General features: G+C 45.3%; 1 long non-coding RNA gene across 1 annotated transcript in view; it reads right to left on the reverse strand.

The window, feature by feature from the left end:
• Positions 1 to 14,144, reverse strand: part of LOC148148406 (uncharacterized) — a 33,842-nt gene extending 19,698 nt beyond the window's left edge. Inside the window, exons 1-2 of the long non-coding RNA XR_015759062.1 lie at positions 14,015 to 14,144; positions 4,873 to 5,007 (exon numbers count right to left, since the gene is read on the reverse strand). This is a non-coding gene — a long non-coding RNA (uncharacterized LOC148148406). The remainder of the gene's footprint in view (positions 1 to 4,872; positions 5,008 to 14,014) is intronic.
• Between the last annotated feature and the right edge of the window lie 6,131 nt (positions 14,145 to 20,275).

The raw sequence follows: 20,275 nt of genomic DNA on the forward strand, positions 1-20,275 counted from the left end.
GATGGGTGAGATCCTTGACGAAAATTTCACATCAGTACTCAAAGACTGGGGAAGTCAGGGAAATAAAGTCTTCAAAAGACTCCGCATAATAGAATATGAGGAGCTGGAGTTTTAAAAACGCATTAAAAAAGACAAATCTCTCGAGCTAATCATGTATATCCAAGGACATTGGGGGAAAGTCAGGAAGAATTGCCCCTTAAAGAGGTATTTATATCAGTGACAGCCACGGGTGATGAGCTGGAAGCCTGCAGGGTGTTTAACGTTGTGTCAGTGTTTAAAACTGCTGTGAGAGAAAGCCAGGCACTAAAAGACCAGTTGGCTTGATGTTAGGGGTGTGTACGGTGTTGGAGGGGGCTCTGAGGGACAGGAGTTACGTGCATTTCGAAAGGCAAGGGTTGATTAGGGACAGTTAACGCAAAGTACACAAGTAGTGTCTCACAAACTTGCCTGAGTTTTTTGAAGGCGTGACTAAGAAGATAGAACAGGAGACTGTGTTTATACTGACCACAACAAGGCCTTGGACAAGGTTTAGCGTGGAACACTGGTTAGTAAGGTTAGATCACATGGGATCAGGGAGAGCTAGCCAACTGGATACAAAATTGGCTTGACAGTAGGAAACAGAGTGGTGGGAGAGGGCTGTTGTGCAGACTGGGGGCCTATGACCAGCGGTGTGTCTTAAGGAACAGTGCTACATCCACTGTTTTGCATCATTTACAGAAAATATTTCTGTAAGAGCATAGGAGTCATTGTTTGTAAGTTTGTTGATAAAGGTCCGTATATAACACGGGTTATAGTGGGCTGGGAATACAATTATCGAAGGGGATCGCGAACAACTGAGCCAGTGGGCCAAGGAATGTAAGATGGAGTTGGATTAAGGTGATGGATTTTGTTAAGGCAAACTAGGGAGGACTAACAGTTAATTGTCGGGCCTTGGGCAGTGTTGTGGAACAGAGAGAGACCAAAGGGTACAGTTGCATTGTTCCTTGGAAGTGGCATCGCAGGTGGACAGGCTGGGGAAAGTGACATTAGGCACACTTGCCCTCATGGGTCAGAGCATTGAGGACACGAGCTGGAACATCATGATACGGCTGTACAAGACATTGCTGGGTCCCCAGTTGGAGTACTGCATGGAATTCTGATCCTCCTGTTTTAGGAAGCATTTCCCGAAACTGTAAATGGAGCAAGGATTGACGAAGATGCTACTGATACTAAACGGTTTGAGAGAAACGGAGAAGCTGGATAAGCTGGAAACCAACATCGGGGAATGAGATAGCTTTGGCTGATAAGGTTAAGGAGAATGCTAGGAAATTCTAAAGCACACACATATAAAAAGCAACGAGAGAGACAATAGGGCCCCGCAAAGATCAATAAGGCCATCCGTGTGTGGAACCACAGGGGAGGGGTGAGACCCTAAATGAACATTTTATGTCAGAATTTCCTGTGGACAAGTCAGTTAAAGAAACAATGATGGTTTGTAAAGAGTCCCCATTACAGAAGAGGTGGTGCTGGAGGTCTTCAAACATAAAGGTAGAGAAAGCCCTAGGTCCTGAACAAGTGTATCCCAGAACATTGTGGCAAAGTAGTGGCAGGGACCCGAGCAGAACTATTTGCATCATTGTCCTTCGATGATACAGATCGCAGGACGATGATTAAAACCACGAGGGATACAGGTAAGGTGATTAGCCAACGTCTTTACCCCAGGGTAGCGGAGTCCATAACTAGATTGGATCGAAGTGCAGAAGGAGGAGGTGTTAGCAATTCTGCAAAGTCTAAAAATAGATAAGACCCCGAGGCCGAATGGGATTTACCCTCGGATTCTCTGGGAATCCAGGAAGGAGATTGCCAAGCCTTTGGCTTTGAGGTTTATGTCGTCAATGTTTACAGGAATAGTACCAGAAGGTTGGAGGAGAGCAAATGTTATCCGCTTAGATTAGATTACTTAGAGTGTGGAAACAGGCCCTTCGGCCCAACAAGTCCACACCGACCCTCTGATGAGCAACCCACCAAGACCCATTCCTATCCATTTACCCCTTCACCTAACACTATGGCCAATTCAGCTAATCTGCACATTTTGGACTGTGGGAGGAAACCGGAGCACCCGGAGGAAACCCACAGACAAGAAGAGAATGTGCAAACTCCACACAGACAGTTGGCTGAGGCAGGAATTGAACCCGGTTTTCTGGTGCTGTGAGGAAGCAGTGCTAACCACTGGGCCACCGTGCCACACCAAACAGGGGAGTGGAGAAATCCTGGTAGTTATAGACCTGCGAGCTTTACTTTGATTCTGGGTAAAGTGTTGGAAAGGCTTGTAGGGGATAGGATTTATAATCATCTAGAGATGAGTTAGTTGATTAGGGATAGTCAAAACGGTTTTGTGAAGGGTAGGTCGTGCCCTCACAAACCTTAATGAGTTCTTTATGAAGTTGAACAAAGAGATGGATGAGGGTAAAGCAGTTGATGTGGTGTATATGTATTTCAGTAAGGCTTTTGTTAAGGTGCCCCATGGTAGGCTATTGCCGATAATACGGAGGCATGGGTTTGTGGGTGATTTAACAGTTTGGATCAGAAATTGGCTCACTGAAAGAAGGCAGAGGGTAGTGGTTGATGGGAAATATCGATCCTGGAGTTCTGTTCCTGGTGGGTACTTCCTGGATGTGTTTTGCGTCCACTGTTGCTGTCAATTATATAAATGTCCTGTATGAGGGCATTGAAGGATGGGTTAGTAAATTTGCAGAAGACACTAAGGTCGGTAGAGTTGTGGATAGTGACGAAGGGTGTTGGAGGATACAGAAAGATGTAGATAAGCTGCACAGCTGGACTGAAAGGTCGCAAATGGAGTTTAATGTGGAAAGGTGTGAGGCGATTCACTCTGGAGGGAGTAACAGGAACACAGGGTTCTGAGATAATGGTAAGATTGTTGGTAGTGTAGATGAACAGAGGGATCTCTATGTCCATGTACATAGATCCTTCAAAGTTGCCACCCAGGTTTATGGGGTTTTTTTTAAGAAGACATTCAGTGTGTGAGCTTGTCTTGGTAGAGGGATTTTTTTCAGAACCATTAGATCATGCTGCAGCTGTACAAAACTCTGGGTGTGGCCACATTTATTCAGGAAGGATGTGTAAGCTTTGGAAAGGATTCAGAGGAGATTTAGATTAGATTAGATTACATTACAGTGTGGAAACAGGCCCTTTGGCCCAACAAGTCCACACCGACCCGCCGAAGCGAAACCCACCCATACCCCTACATTTACCCCTTACCTAATACTACGGGCAATTTAGTATGGCCAATTCACCTGACCCTGTGGACTGTGGACTGTGGGAGGAAACCGGAGCACCCGGAGGAAACCCACGCAGACACGGGGAGAACGTGCAAACTCCACACAGTCAGTCGTCTGAGGCAGGAATTGAACCCAGGTCTCAGGCGCTGTGAGGCAGCAGTGCTAACCACTGTGCCACCGTGCCGCCCACAATTTACTAGGAAGTTACCTGATATGGAGGGAAGGTATTATGAGGAAAGGCTGAGGGACTTTAAGCTGTTTTTGTTCAAGAGAATGTGTTTGAGGTCAATTAATGGAGACACATAAGATAATCAGCAGGTGAGATGGGTTGGACAGCGAGAGCCTTTTCTCTTGGATGGCGATGCCTAGCACGAGGGGAGATAGCTTTACATTGAGGTAGATATTAATATTAATAAATAGATATGGGACAGATGCCAGAGGTAGGTTCTTTACTCAGAATAGTCGGGGCATGGAATGCATTGCCTGCAATAGTGGTAGACTCGCCAAATGTAAGGGCATTTAAACAGTCATTGGATAGACATATGGACACGAATTGGAATAGTGTTGGTTCGGTGAGCTGCAGATTGGTTCCACACGTTGGCGCAAAATCGAGGGCGGAAGGGCCTGTATTGCGCTGTCATGTTCTGTGTTCCAATGGGCATAAATATGAGATGGGAGAGGAAAGACTAAAAAGAGATTTTAGGAGAAAATTTTCGACACAGAGGATGGTGCAGTTATGGAATGAGCTTCCAGGGGAAGTGGTAGAGAGAAGTACAATTACAACATGTAAAAGACATTTGTGCAGGTACATGGGGAGGAGAAGGTTTTTATGGATACGGGTCAAATGCAGGGAAACGTGACTTGTTCATGGACTCTGGTCAGCATGGACTAGTTGGATTGAAGGAACCGTTTCCGTGCTGCATGACTCTGTCTCCAGTTATTGGAGGAGGAGACGACCGAGATAAGGCATGCTGCAGACACTGAAGCAAGTTACAGCGATAATAGTCTGGAATCCAGTACATTTCAAATATGTGGAGTGACTATTGGGATTAGATTAACAAGTGCCCAACAAGACCACAGCGCCCCGCCGAAGCGTAACCCACCCATACCCCTACATTTACCCCTTACCTTACACTATGGGCAATTTAGCATGGCCAAATCACCTAACCTGCACATCTTTGGACTGTGGGAGGAAACCGGAGCACCCGGAGGAAACCCACACAGACACGGGGAGAACGTGCAAACTCCACACAGTCAGTCGCCTGAGTCGGGAATTGAACCCGGGTCTCTGGCGCTGTGAGGCAGCAGTGCTAACCACTGTGCAACCGTGCCGCCTATGATAGGAGGACATTACAGGGATAGGAACTGTTATAGAAGTTACAAATTATTGAAGACACTGGTGCACAATTAATGCCATAGATACAGTGTTGCAGAGTAGTGAGTCTTAGTACAACAGAACTAAGGAGTGGTGATTGAGCCTGGGGTATGTGTAAACTGTGCTCCCCCTCCAGCACTGTACCTGTGCCATGTCTTGTTAGCCGATGTTTGGAGCCCTCCCATTGCTGCCTGCTCTGTGCACTGTGAGTGATCTTACCTCACTGCAGGATTTATTGAAGGCTCCAGATCTCCCTGCCCTTTGTCTCTCTGGCTGACCGACCATCTTCAATGTGGTGATGGACAAGACACCCAGCAGCTGGGAAGTTAATCGAGTCTGAACCTTTCTGAGTACCTACAGGAGACAGAGAAATAGACAGTGAGGATTAAAAATGGCACAGATACCACCACAGAGATCTGGAAAATCCCAGTCTCTATCCCTGGTCTGTGCTGCCTCGTCTCTCTGGAGTGGAGAATTCTGTAGGCTCAGGATCTGGTGTAGCTGCAATCAAGGGAGAGAGAGAGAGAGAGAGAGAGAGAGAGAGAGAGAGAGAGAGAGAACGCAAGAGCGAGAACAAGAGCGAGAAACTAAGTGATATCACCAGAATGCTGGAAGATATCAGGATCACACAACTGTGTTGGAAGAACAGTTTTGCTTCATCATGCACTGGTATGCATGGATCATATTAGATTATGAGGCTAAGAAGATCACCAAAACGTAATTAAAATCCTGAAGTAAGAGAGCATTTGAGGAGTAAGTGTTAAAGGGATTGCAAAGGGTCAGCTAGCAGGAGGAGGGCAGTGGGAAGGGGAATCATGATCAGGGTTTAATGACACGGCAGGAATAGGGAGAAGTGAAGGTGCTGGAGGTGCTGAGTGTGGTACAGAGAATGGTCAGGGCCTGTACGGTGTTACAAAGCCAGTACGGATTGCTGCAGCTGGAGGGGTTTGCAGAGGTAGGGAGGGATATATGTATTTTTATTTATTCCTTAATGCAATGTGGGTGTCACTGATTGGACGAGCATTCTTTGCTCCACTGCGAATTGCCCAGAGGTTGGCTCAGAGTCAGCCATATTGCTGTGGGTCTGGAGTCACATGTCGGCCAGACCTGGTTAGAATGTAAGATGTCCTTCCTTAAAAGAGGTCAGTGAGCCAGATGAGTTCTTCCTACAGATCAGCAATGCTTTTACGGTAACCTCACCAGTATCTTGTACAGATGCAACATGGTAAAGACAAGGGCTGCAGATGCTGGAAACCAGAGTCTAGATTATAGTGGTGCTGGAAAAGCACAGGTCAGGCAGCATCTTGACATCCCAAGTCTTACTCTCAATGCTCTGCCCAATGAAGGTAACCATCCCAAACGCCTGCTTCACCAGCCTGTCTACCTGTGACACCACTTTCAAAGAACTGTGTACCTGCATCCCTGGTGTCTGACTGACAACACTACTCAGGGCCCGAACATTAACTGTACAAGTCCAACCCTGGTTTGTTTCACCAAAAATGGAACAGTTTGCATTTATCTAATTAAACTCCAACTGCTATTCTTCAGCCACTATCCCAGCAGTACTGTTCATCCTGTTGTATCACAGATAACCTTGTTCACTGTCCACTTTCCCACCAATGTCAGTATCATCCAAAAACCTTACTTACCAGGAAACCAATATTCCCATCCAAACCATTTATCCAATGACAAACAACAGTGGACCCATTACACCGCTGGTCACATACCTCCACTCAGAAAGACAACATGCCTCCCATTGCCCTCTGTCTCCTACCATCAAGCCAATTTTGTATCCAGTCGACTAGCTCCTCCTGAATGCCATATCCTTTTACATTGATCAGAGCTTATTACCCAGTTTACCAGACAGAACATAGAACACAGAACAGTACAGCACAAGACCCTTCGACCATGATGCCATGCCCATCTTTTACCCGACTGTAAGATCAAACTACCTTACATAACCTTCATTTTACTATCATCCATGTGCCTATCCAAGAGTCTATTAAATGTCCGCTCCACCCACCACTCTCTGTGTAACGAACCTACATCTGAAATCTCCCCTTACCCATCCTCCAATCACCTTAAAATTATGCCCCCTTGTACCATGCATGCCATGGGATAAAGAGGTCTCTCACTATTCACTCTATCTATGCCTCACACCATCTTGTTAACCTCTACCAAGTCTCCCCTCACCCTTCTTCACTCCAATGAGAAAAGCCTTAGCTCCCTCAAGCTTTCTTCATTAGACATGCCCTCCAGTCCAGGCAGTATCCTGGTAAATCTCCTCTTTACCCTCTCTAAAGCTTCCACATCCTTCCTGTAATGAAGGGACCAAAACTGAACACAATATTCTAAATCGGGGTCTAAACAGGGCTCTATAGATCTGCAGCATAACCTCATGGCTTTAAAACCCCCAGCTAATGAAAGCCAATACAACATATTTCTTCTAAACAACACTATCAGCTTGGTGATAAATTTGATGGATCTCGGTCATGAAATCCAAGATTCATCTGTTCCTCCACACTATTCAGTATTCTGTCTTTACTCCTGTATTCTGCATTCAAGTCTCACCTTCCAAAATGCAGCACTTCACACTTTTCCAGATTTGACTTGATCTGCCACTTCACAGCCCAGCTCTACATCCTGTCAATGTCCCATTGCAACCTCCAGCAGACATCCACACTATTCACCACTCCACCAACCTTCGTGTCATTGGCAAACTTACTTACCCAGTCTTCCACACACACATCCAAGTCATCCAGAAATCACAAAGAGCAGAGATTTTTTTACCTCTGCCTGCAGAAAACCCACTGGTCACCGAGCTCCAGGCTGAATGATTTCCATCTGTCATCACCTTCTCTCTTCTATGGGCCAGGAATTCTGTATCCAGACAGGCAGGTTTCCATGTATCCCATACTCTGTACTTTCTAAATGAGTCACAAATGTGTTTTGTCACATTCTCAAAGGATTCAATAAGATTTGTGAGGCATGACCTGTCCCTTACGAAGCCAAGCTGTCTTTCTCTAATCAAACTATGGTTTTCCAAGGAATCATAAATCCTGTATCTCCAATAATTTGCACATCACAGGCAGAAGACTGACAGAAATGTGATTCCCATGAATATCTCTATTCCCTTTCTTGAACAACGCATGGCTGATTCACCTAACCTGCACATCTTTGGGCTGTGGATGGAAACCGGAACACCTGTCGGAAACCCACACAGACACGGAGAGAATGTGCAAACACCACACAGATAGTCGCCTGGGGCTGGAATCGAAATCGCATCCCTGGTGCTGTGAGGCAGCAGTGCTAACCACTGCCCCATGTAACTCTCTAGAGCCCTGCTTCTGATCCTTGGATCCTCAATGTTAAGTTATTTTCCTTCTTTCTCTTGGCTAGATGTCCTACATCCCTTGGAACCTTGTCAAATGCTTTGCTGAAGTTCATGTAGACAACGTTGACTGCTCTGCCTTCATCTATTTCTTGGCCAACTCCTCAAAGAGACAATCCAGTTTGTGAAACACGGTTTCCCACTCACAAAGCCATGCTGACTATCTCTAATCAGCCCTTGCCGTTCCAAATGTACGTAGCTCCTTTCTCTCAGAATCTCCTCCAACAACTTACCCAACACTGGGCTCACGGGGCTGTAATTTCCTGGTGTTTCCCTGCAGCCCTTTAGTGATGGAATAGCATTAGCCACCCTCCAGTCTTCCGGTACCTCACTGTGTCTGTTGATAATATAAATATCTCTGTTAGGGACACTGCAATCTCTTCCCTAGCTTCCCAAAATATTCAAGGATAGACCTAATGAGCTACTGAGGATTGATCTACCTTTATTTGTTTTAAGATTCCAGCACTTTTTCTTCTCTGTTGAGGATTCTTTCCAAGACAGCACTATTTATTTCCCCAAGTTCCTGACCTTCCATGTCTTTCTCCACAGTAAATTCTGACAAGATTGTTTTGTCTAATATCTCAACCACATCCTGATAGTTAAGATGCCTATTCTCTATCAAGTTACTCCTTAGCCCAAACTGAAACTTGTGTAAAGGTTTCTGAAAAGTCAAATAAACCGTATCCTCGGTACAACCGCTCTTACACCCGTATCTATTCTGCCATTTATATTCACACGAATAAAAATACAATCCAACAGACTCAAAAACACATTGTCTGTTTATTAATTGCGTTTCTGAGGGTCCAGTTATTGTTTATTGACATATCCTTTCTAATACATTCCAGCTCCCGACCTACTGTCAGACTAACGAACACTGTTTGGTTTCAGACTGGCAGCAGAAGAGGTTATGGAAGTTCTTGTTTATCAATCTGAAAAAGGTAGCTTAGAGGTTCAACAGGTAACAGAGGCTTTGGAAATAAGGAGGGTCGTGGGGACTGAAGGATATTATGGAGATAGGGAGTGCTGTGGGGACTGTATGAGATTATGGACATAGAGAGTGCAGTGGTGACTGAAGAACATTATGGAGATAGGGAGTGTTGTGGGGCCTGAAAGAGGCCAAAGTGATCTGGAGGGCTGTTGGGCCTGAAGTAGGTTGCACAGATCAAGCAGATCATGGGGATTAAAGGAGGTTGCTCTGAACGGGAGGGACGTCGGATCTGGATGAGACTATGGAGGTAAGGGCCTTTTGGAGGTTATGGAGTTAGGGAGGTTTGTGGGGAATGATTCAGGTTTCATGGAAAGGAAAATCTTGAGGACTGAAGGAGTTTATGGAGATAGGGAGGGCTGTGGGAACTGAAGGGGCTTACACACGTAGGGAGGACTGTGGGGACATTAGGGAGGTTATGGAGATAATAAGTTTATAGAGAAGCACAGGAAAGAAGAGCAGGTATCGACCATTTGACCACAGAGTCGGTCCCACCATTCAAATGATCAAGACTGATCATCTAACCCAGTACAGTATTCCTGCTTTCACACCTTACTCTGATATTATAGTGAACACTGGCATTTAGTGATGCAGCGGGCTGTAGTAACTGGGACGGGGGTGTGCCTTACTGAGAATAGGAGGGTTGTGGAAGCTGGAACAGGTGACAGGTGCAGGGAAGGTTTTAGGAATGGGAGGACTTTACATGGATTTGAAGGAATGCAGGGATGGAACGTGGTAACAATCACAGGAAGGATTTTGGGAGCTCGATCTGAGACGGGTACAGCTGAGAACAGAAGGGAATCAAACAGTCAGGGCAGGCAGGGACAAGTAGGACTAATAAATTAAACTGCATTTATTTCAATGCAAGGGACCTAACAGGGAAGGCAGATGAACTCAGGGCATGGTTAGGAACATGGGACTGGGATATCATAGCAATTACAGAAACATGGCTCAGGGATGGGCAGGACTGGCAGCTTAATGTTCCAGGATACAAATGCTACAGGAAGGATAGAAAGGGAGGCAACAGAGGAGGGGGAGTGGCATTTTTGATATGAGATAGCATTACAGCTGTGCTGAGGGAGGCTATTCCCAGAAATACATCCAGGGAAGTTATTTGGGTGGAACTGAGAAATAAGAAAGGGATGATCGCCTTATTGGGATTGTATTGTCGACCCCCCAATAGTCAGAGGGAAATTGAGAAACAAACTTGTAAGGAGATCTCAGCTATATGTAAGAATAATAGGGTAGGTATGGTAGGGGATTTTAACTTTCCAAACATCGACTGGGACTGCCATAGTGTTAAAGGTTTAGACGGAGAGGAATTTCTTAAGTGTGTACAAGACAATTTTCTGATTCAATATGTGGATGTACCTACTAGAGAAGATACAAAACTTGACCTACTCTTGGGAAATAAGGCAGGGCAGGTGACTGAGCTGTCAGTGGGGGAGCACTTCGGGGCCAGCGACCATAATTCTATTTGTTTTAAAATAGTGATGGAAAAGGATAGACCAGATCTAAAAGTTGAAGTGCTAAGTTGGAGAAAGGCCACTTTTTATGGTATTAGGCAAGAACAACACGGTGGCACAGTGGTTAGCACTGCTGCCTCACACCGCAAGAGACACAGGTTCAATTCCCGCCTCAGGCGACTGACTGTGTGGAGTTTGCACATTCTCCCCGTGTCTGGGTGGGTTTCCTCCGGGTGCTCCAGTTTCGTCCCACAGCTTAGGTGAACTGGCCACGCTAAATTGCCCGTAGTATTAGGTGCAGAGGTCAATGTAGGGAAATGGGTCTGGGTCGGTGTGGACTTGTTGGGCCGAAGGGCCTGTTCCAAACTGTAAGTAATCTAAACTTTCGAAAGCTGACTGAAGGCAGATGTTCGCAGGTAAAGGGACGGCTGGAAAATGTGAAGCCTTCAGAAATGAGATAACAAGAATCCAGAGAAAGTATATTCCTGTCAGGGTGAAAGGGAAGGCTGGTAGATATATAGAATGCTGGATGACTAAAGAAATTGAGGGATTGGTTCAGAAAAAGAAGGAAACATATGTCAGGTATAGACAGGATAGATCGAGTGAATCCTTAGAAGCGTATAAAGGAATTTGGAGTATACGTAAGAGGGAAATCAGGAGGGCAAAACGGGGACATGAGATAGCTTTGGCAAATAGAATTAAGGGCAATTGAGAGGGTTTTCAAAATATATTAAGGACAAAAGGGTAACTAGGGAGAGAATAGGTCCCCTCAAAGATCAGCAAGGCAGCCTTTGTGTGGAGCCACAGAAAATGGGGGAGATACTAAATGAACATTTTGCATCAGTATTTACTGTGGAAAAGGATTTGGAAGATATAGACTGTAGGGAAATAGATGGTGACATCTTGCAAAATGTCCAGATTACAGAGGAGGAAGTGCTGGATGTCTTGAAATGGTTAAAGGTAGATAAGTCCCTAGGACCTGATCAGCTGTACCCGAGAACTCTGTGGGAAGCTAGACAAGTGATTGCTGGGCCTCGTGCTGAGATATTTGTATCATCGATAGTCACAGGTGAGGTGCCGGAAGACTGAAGGTTGGCAAACATGGTGCCATATGTTTAAGAAGGACGGTATATGCAAGCCAGGGAACTATAGACGGGTGAGCCTTACCTCAGCGGTGGGCAAGTTGTTGGAGGGAATCCTGAGGGACAGGATGTATGTGTATTTGGAAATGCAAGGACTGATTAGGGATAGTCAACATGGCTGTGTGTGTGGGAAATCATGTCTCAAAAACTTGATATAGTTTTTTGAAGAAATAACAAAGAAGATTAATGAGGGCAGAGCAGTAGATGTGATCTATATGGACTTCAGGAAGGCGTTCGACAAGGTTCCTCATGGGAGACTGGTTAGCAAGGTTAGATCTCATGGAATACAGGGAGAAGTAGCCATTTGGATACAGAACTGGCTCAAAGGTAGAAGACAGAGGGTGGTGGTGGAGGGTTGCTTTTTCAGACTGGAGGCCTGTGACCAGTGGAGTGCCACAAGGATCGGTGCTGGGTCCTCTACTTTTTGTCATTAACATAAAAGATTTGGATGCGAGCATAAGAGGTACAGTTAGTAAGTTTGCAGATAACACCAAAATTGCAGTACATTTCAAATATGTGAAGGGGCTATCGGGAAGCGAGGAGGTTACAGAAATAGGAATTGTTATAGGAGTTAAAAATTATTAAAGACACTGGACCACAAGACATGCCATAGATACAGTGTTGCAGAGTAGTGAGTCTCAGTACAACAGAACTTACGTTAGGGGTGGTGATTGAGCCTGGGGTGTGTGTGTGTGCACTGTGCTCCCCCTCCAGCACTGTATCAATGTCATGTCTTGTGAAGAGGGTTACCTCAGGTTAAAACTGGATCTGGACCAGATGGGCCAATGGGCTGAGAAGTGGCAGATGGAGTTTATTTCAGATAAATGCGAGGTGTTGCATTTTGGGAAAGCAAATCTTAGCAGAACTCATAATACTTAATGATAAGGTCCCAGGGAGTGTTACTGAACAAAGAGACCTTGGAGTGCAGGTTCATAGCTCCTTGAATGTGAATTCACAGGTAGATAGGATAGTGAAGAAGGTGTTTGATATGCTTTCCTTTGTTGGTCAGACTATTGAGTACAAGAGTTGGGAGGTCATGTTGCAGCTCTACAGGATGCTCGTTAGGCCACTGTTGGAATATTGCGTGCAATTCTGGTCTCCTTATCGGAAAGATGTTGTGAAATTTGAAAGTGTTCAGAAAAGATTTACAAAGATGTTGCCAGGGTTGGAGGATTTGAGCTACAGGGAGAGGCTGAACAGGCTGGGGTTGTTTTCCCTGGAACGTCGGAGGCTGCGGGGTGACCTTATAGAGGTTTACAAAATTATGATGGACATGAATAGTATAAATAGACAAAGTTTTTATTCCCTGTGGTTGGGGAGTCCAGACTATCCCAATAAAATAGCTTAGTCCTCCCTGAGTACTGGTAGCAGTGTTCCTGATGTGGTCTCCTCTCCATTAGGGAGACTGGACGCCTCCCAGCAGAGCGCTTTAGGGAACATCTCTGGGACACCCGCACCAATCAACCCCACTGACCTGTGGCCCAACATTTCAACTCTCCCTCCCACTCTGCTGAGGACGTGCAGTTCCTGGGCTTCCTCTCCTGCCGCATCCTCACCACCCGCACCTGGAGAAAGAACGCCTCACCTTCCGCCTCAGAACACTTCAACCCAGGGCACCAATGTGGATTTCACCAATTTCCTCATTTCCCCTTCCCCCATTTCACCCCACCTCCAGCCTTCCTTCTCAGCAATGCCCTCATGACCTGTCCTACCGGCCTATCTCCCTTGCCACATATCCACTCCACCCTCCTTTCTGATCTATTACCTTTATCCCCAACCCCATTCACCTACTGTACTCTATGCTATTTTCTCCCCATTCCCCACCCCCCGTCTTTTATCTCTCCATCCTGCAGTCTCCCGGCCTCTATTCCTGATGAAAGGCTTTTGCCCGAAATGTCGATTTTCCTGCTTCTTGGATGCTGCCTGACCTGCCATGCTTTTCCAGCACCATTCTACTCTAGACTCTGGTTTCCAGCATCTGCAGTACTTGTTTTTACCTTATTGGAGGAGGAGACGACCGAGATAAGGCATGTTGCAGATACTGAAGCAAGTTACAGGGATAGGGATGGTAGTCTGGAATGCAGTACATTTCAAATATGTGAAGGGGCTATCGGGAAGCGAGGAGGTTACAGAAATAGGAATTGTTATAGGAACTAAAAATTATTTAAGACACTGGACCACAAGACATGTCATAGATACAGTGTTGCAGATTAGTGAGTCTCAGTACAACAGAACTTACGTTAGGGGTGGTGACTGAGCCTGGGGTGTGTGTGTGCACGGTGCTCCCCCTCCAGCACTGTATCAATGTCATGTCTTGTTCATAGATGTTTGGAGCCCTCTCATTGTTCTTTGCTCTGTGCACTGTGGGTGACCTTACCTCACTACAGGATTTATTGAAGGCTCCAGATCTCCTTTCCCTTTGTCTCTCTCGAGCAGACCAACTGTGTTCAATGTGGCGATGGATGATCTACCCAGCAGCTGGGAAGGCTATTGAGTCAGGACCTTCCTGAGTAACTACAGGAGACAGAGAAATAGACAGAATGGAAAATTAAACAGATGCAGTGAGGGTTACACATGGAGAATGGGACTGAGTCCCACAGAGATCTGTAAAATGGAGCGATATTAAGTAATAGTCCCAGATTGCTGGAAGATGTCAGGATCACACAGTCATGTTGGAAGAATGGGTTTAGCTTCATGATGCCCTGGTATCAGTGCTCAGGGATGAGCACCCAGTGAGCAGGTCAAGTGATGGCCTAGTGGTATTATTGCGAGAGAATGTATCCAAAACCTCAGCTAATGTTCAGGGGAGGCAGGTTTGAATCCCGCCATCTGAAATGGAGACATTTGAAATCAATAATTTTAAAAATAATAATTAACAATCCACAAATAAGTATGAAACCATGACTGATGTACAACAAATCCAAACACTTGCCCTTTCGAGAAGGACATCTGCCCATCCTCACGTGGTCTGCACGACATCCCCACAGCAAATTGTTTGCCTCTCAATGACCCTCTGAAATGGCCGAGCAAGTTACTCAGCTCAAGGGCAGCTAGGGCTGGGCAAGAAAGGCTGGTCAGCCAGAGATACACACATCCCATACCTGATTTACAACAATAATCCATTCGGATGGTCCCACTGGAACCGTGCTGGGACCAGGGTCCTGGCCGATCATGTCGGTAGGTTTATGGACAGGGTTTGAAACTGACAGAGAGGATGCAGGGACAGGGTTCAGGTGAAAGGAACTTTCCAAATCCAAAGGGAAAAGGTGAAGCAATGGAACAGCATGGGAATGTGGCTGAAGACAAGCAGAAAGGAACAGGATGGGACAGAGTTTAACTAAAATTGTACATCAGCAAATAGATTTGTGACAGAAAATTGTGGGAAAGAGTAAGTTCTTTTTTTTTCAAATGGACAACGTCGCTGTCACAAATCCATCTACCTTATTACAAAGCGATAAAAGAGATTTAGACAGCTGGGAGACATGGATATAGGGTGAACAAAAATATTCAGTGGTTCACAATCTTGCGGAGACTCAGGCAAAATGGGTAACCCTAACAATAATGGATTCCAAAGGCATTACAGAGAAAGCATTTGGCCGCAGATCATGAAGTAGAGTCAGTCTGAATGTATATTCTGGCTACTACTTGCCAAGGACACGAGCAGCAGAACAGTTTTAGCCAACGAACAGTATTGCATGACTCATCACTGCATTAAACAGGAACTCATTGGAATTATTTTAACAAAGGCATTATGATAATTTTGGAAACTTCAATATTCGTATAATCGGGGTCAATCACACGGACAGCATTGATATTCGAAGAGGAGTTCAGTTAATTTTTTTTCAGTGTTTCTTTGAAAAACACATTGTGCAACTGGCTAGGGATGTAACTATCTCAGAACGACCGTGTGATGAAACTTAGTGAATGAGTAATGTCACCTGCAGAGATCCTTCGGGAAATTGTGATAAAGTGCAGTTTAAATAAATATAAAGTTTTAAAGTGAATCACAGAAAGGACAAACTACAACTACAAACAAAAGTAGCCAATTACATGAGTTTGAGAGGAGAACTGACCAAGGTAAACAGGCTAAACAGAAACATGTGTCAGTAAATGGACAGTGGAAAACATTTAATGGAACAGTATAAAACACTCAAAAAAAGGATATTCCATTGAAACAGTAAAAACCTCAGCAAGAAATCCCCACTGGTCCCTCACACAGGACAAAAGGGATCATACTATATTATGAGGCTGAGAAGATCACCACAAAATACTTAAATCCTGAAGTGAGAGTGTGCTTTAGGTGTAAATGTTAAATGGATTTCAAAGGGTCTGCTAGCAGGAGGAGGGCTGTGGGAAGGGGAATCATTGTCAGGGTTTATTGACATGACATGAACAGGGAGAGGTGAAGGTGCTGGAGGTGTTGAGAGTGTTACAGAGAGTGGTCAGGGCCTGAACGGTGTTACAAAGCCAGTACGGATTGCTGCAGCTGGAGGGGTTTGCAGAGGTAGGGAGGGACATGTGTATTTTTATTTATTCATTCATGGGATGGGAGTGTCATTGCCTGGACGAATATTCTTTGACCCCACTGGTAATTATCCAGAGGGCAGCTCAGATCAGCCATATTGCTGTGGATCTGGAGTCACATGTCATCCAGACCAGGTTAGAATGTCAGATGTCCTTCCCTAAATGAGGAAAGTGAACCAGGTGAGATCTTCCTACTGAACAACAATGTTTTTATGATAGTCTCACCAATGTCTTTTACAGATACACCATGACATCCGAACTCCTACTCTCAATGTTCTCCCCAATGAAGGTAACCATCCCAAAGACCTGCTTCACCAGCCTGTCTACCTGTGACACCACTTTCAAAGAACTGTGTACCTGCATCCCTGGGTCACTGACAACACTACTCAGGGCCCGAACATTAACTGTACAAGTCCCACCCTGGTTTGTTTCACCAAAATGGAACACCTCACCTTTATCTAATTAAACTCCATCTGCTATTCTTCAGCCCACTATCCCAGCAGTACCGTTAATCTTGTTGTATCATAGATAATCTTCTCCACTAACCACTTTACCACCAATGTCAGTGACACCCAAGAAGCTTACTTACCAGGAAACAAATATTCCCATCCAAACCATTTATCGAAATGACAAACACCAGTGGACCCACTACACCGCTGGTCACATGCCTCCAGTCAGAAAAACATGTCTCCCACCATCAAATAATTTTTGTATCCAGTTCTCTAGCTCCTCCTGAATGCCATATCCTTTTACACTGATCTGAGCTATTTACCCAGTTTACCACACAGAACACAGAACACAATAGTTCAGCCCAAGACTCTTCAGCCATGATGCTATGACAACTTTTTATCCGACTGTAAGATCAAAATAACCTACATACCCTTCATTTTACTACTACCCATGTGTCTGTCTAAGAGTCTATTAAATGTCCCAAATATGTCTTATTTTACTACCACCATTGGGAGTCCATTCAACCACCTACCATTCTCTATCCTCTTATCCATCCTCCAATCACCTTAAAATTACACCCCCTTGTAACAGCCATTTATGCCATAGGAGGAAAAGTCTCTGACTATTCACTCACTCTGTGCCTCTCATCATCTTGTTCACCTCTACCAAGTCACCTTCTTCACTCCAATGAATAAAGCCTTAGCTCCCGCAAACTTTCTCCATAAGAAATGCCCTCCATTCCAGGCAGCATCCTGGAAAATCTCCTGTGTACACTCTAAATCTTGCACATACTTCCTGTAAACAGGGGACCAGAACTGAACGCGATATTTCAATTGTGGTATAAAGATGCAGAAAAACCTCATGGCTCTTAAAATCAATCCCCTTGCTAAGGAAAGCCAACACAACATATGCCTTTTTAACAACCCCATCAACGTGCGTGGCAACTTGAGGGAATAATGGACACGGACCCCATGATCTCTCTGTTTCTCCACACTGCCAAGTATTCTGCCTTTCACCCTGTATTCTGCATTTAAATTCGACCTTCCAGAATGAATCACTTCACACTTTTCCAGATTGGACTCCATCTGCCACTTCCAGCCCAGCTCTGCGTCCTGTCAATGTCCCATTGTAACCTACAACAGCCCTCCACATTCCCCACCACTCCACCAACCTTGGTGTGATTGGCAAACTTACTAACCCACTCTCCAACATCCACATCCAAGTCATTTATAAAAATCATAGAGACCAGAGTCCCAGAGCCGACTATTACAGAACACCACTGGTCACTGAGCTCCAGGCTCAATACTCTCCATCTGCTGCTACCCTCTGTCTTCTCTGGGCCATCCAATCCTGTATCCAGACAGACAGATTTCCCTGTATCCCAATCATCCTTCTTTTCTGAATGAAACATCAATGTATTCTGTCATATCCTCAAAGAATTCAGTAAGATTTGTGAGGCATGACCTACCCCTCACAAACCCATGCTGACTGTCTCTAACTTAACTATGGTTTCCCAAGTAGTCATAAATCCTGTCTTTAGAGTCCCCGCCAATAATCTGCACTTCACAGACATTAGACCAAATCTGTAATTCCCAGAATTCTACCTCCGTAATATGGTCCAGACTCTACAAATCTTCCCTCCTCTGCCATGTTCCCCAGAAGGGCACTGGAGGGTGGTGGGGGTTACAGAGATAGGGAGGGATATCAGGACACGAGAATTTTGCAGACATTATGAGGGTTGCCGTGCCAAAAGGAGGCTTCAGTAGTTGTGAGGTTTAATGGTGATGAAGGCATTTGAGGAGGGAGGGAGGATTGTAGGGAAATGAGAGGTTTCACAGTTTAGGTGCTTTGTTAGGACTGCAAAAGGTTACTGAGTTAGGGAGGGTGTAAGCACAGGTGGATATTACATAAACACGTGGTTTTGGTTGCAATGCAGGAAGAGGATTCAGGAAGCTGGAGAGTATGGGGTCTGAACGAGGTTACACAAATGGGAAGAGTTGTCAGGAGTGGAGGTGTTTACAGAGACAGCAATGGTCCGATCTGGAGCAGAGGACCCAGATTGGGAGGGATGTGGGGACTGGAGGTGGTTTCACAGGGAGGGAGGATCATAGACCCACAGGAGGCTACAGAAATGTGGAGAGCTGTAGGGCTGACGGGCTCATGGAGATGGGAATGTTGGGAGGGATAGAGAAGTTCACAGGGATAAGGATGTTTGTAGGCCAGGGCTGGATCACAGACAGGGACTGTTTTAGGGAGGTGAGCAGATTACAGAGATAAATGTGTTTGTATCGACTGGAAGAACAAACAGAGATATGCAGGATACTCGTGACTGGAGATGTTTATAGACATAGGAAGGCTTAGGTTTTGGGGGTTATGGAGACTATGGAATCTGGATTTCTTTTCAGAAACTGGGATAACAATATTGGTCAGAAACAATTTCACAGGTAAAGGAGCATTGCACAAACAGGAGGAAGTTGTTGGGGAGAGCGACGTTTAAACAGATAGTGGTATAAGAGCTGGACAAGGTTATAAAGATGGGTAGATGGTGGAGACACAGGAGGAGCTTACATTGACAAGGGAGTGATAGTGACAGGAGGGTGTTAAATAGATAGTGGGTTTTGTAGGGACTGGATTGGGAGAGGCACAGGCATGGAGTGAGTTTGACAGATCAGGAATACTGCAGAGACCTGAGAGGATTACACTGATAGGGATGGTGGTCAGGTCTCCACAGACTGTTGGTGATTAGGGACTGGAAGAGGTTTGGTAGATAGAGAGGGATGTAAGAGCTGCAGGAGCTTATGGAGAGTTGAAGAGTTGGAGCAATTTGCAGAGGGAGGTTTCTCAGACAGGAGTAGCTTACAGATAGTGAGGGGTATGTGGTCTGAGGAAGTCAAAAAGAGGAGGGTTTTCACGTCTGGAAGAGGTTACACTGACAGGGACAGTTGAAGAGATTGAAGAAAAAATGCATGGAGAAGGTTACACAGATAGGGAGGTGAGTAGGGACTGAAGGTGAATACACAGACATGGACGATTGTATTGTTAGACGGAGCTGAGAGGGACAGGGACTGGTATAGGGATTTACACAGATAGGGAAGGTTGTGTTTTTGGAGAAGGTGACACTGATACAGTGTTAGGGAGTGTTTAGTGGACGACAGAGGAGCTCAGAGAGAATGTATTATGGGGAGTGGAGGAGATTACAGACACAGAGATGGCTGTCGGGTTGAAAAGAGCTTCTACAGATCCTCGGTGCTGTAAAGCTGGAGGGAGATTATAACAGTGAGTGATGCCAAGACTTAATTACTTCACTGATATAGAGCAGGTCTCAGCACGTAACTGTCAAAGGGAAGTTGAGACAGTCCAGATGAGTTTTCAGAGATACAAATGTTTATGGGAGTTTCAAGAGGGAACAATGATTGGGAGTGCTGTACCAAATGGTAATAGTTATAGGGAGGGTTCTAAAAGCAGGAAGAGGTGACAGACATATCGATCTTTGCAAGGACTGGAGAAGGTTACATCGCCAAGGAGTGTTTTAGAGTCTGGAGGAGATGACAGTGTTAAGGAGAATATTGGGGATAAGGCCAGGTGTAGGAGACGGGGATGGTTGACAGGGCTGGACAATAACCTGAACAGAATCGCCATCGTGTGGAACCAGGCCATTCGGCCC

The sequence above is a fragment of the Chiloscyllium plagiosum genome, unplaced genomic scaffold, assembly GCF_037043375.1.
Source record: "Chiloscyllium plagiosum isolate Xiang-an unplaced genomic scaffold, Cpla_swu_hap1 HiC_scaffold_13, whole genome shotgun sequence".
NCBI classification, from domain to species: Eukaryota; Metazoa; Chordata; class Chondrichthyes; order Orectolobiformes; family Hemiscylliidae; genus Chiloscyllium; species Chiloscyllium plagiosum.